We start from the raw sequence: 282 nt of genomic DNA, 5'->3' as shown, positions 1-282 counted from the left end.
TCTGCAAGCTCTGAAAGCCTGAAGGCATTTTGAGCCCTGGGGCATACTCACCAGGGAGCCTGAGCATACTTCAGCCCCTGTGTGTCCCCCTGGACAGGCCACAGGCTACCTGTTCTTGCCTGTCTGTAACCCTGAGCTGCTAGTTGGCACTGCACTACCACACAGATGCCAGGGAAGTGTTGTTGATGACAGTAGGGTGCTGCAGGCTACTGCATCCTCAGGCCAGGCCTGTCAGCACCCAGGATGCTACAGGGCATTGCTTCTGCCCTGCAGATGACTGTT

The sequence above is a fragment of the Gavialis gangeticus genome, unplaced genomic scaffold (assembly GCF_001723915.1).
Source record: "Gavialis gangeticus isolate Ggan-Ray unplaced genomic scaffold, GavGan_comp1, whole genome shotgun sequence".
Classification (NCBI taxonomy): Eukaryota; Metazoa; Chordata; order Crocodylia; family Gavialidae; genus Gavialis; species Gavialis gangeticus.
Note: the sequence above shows the minus strand (reverse complement) of the source record.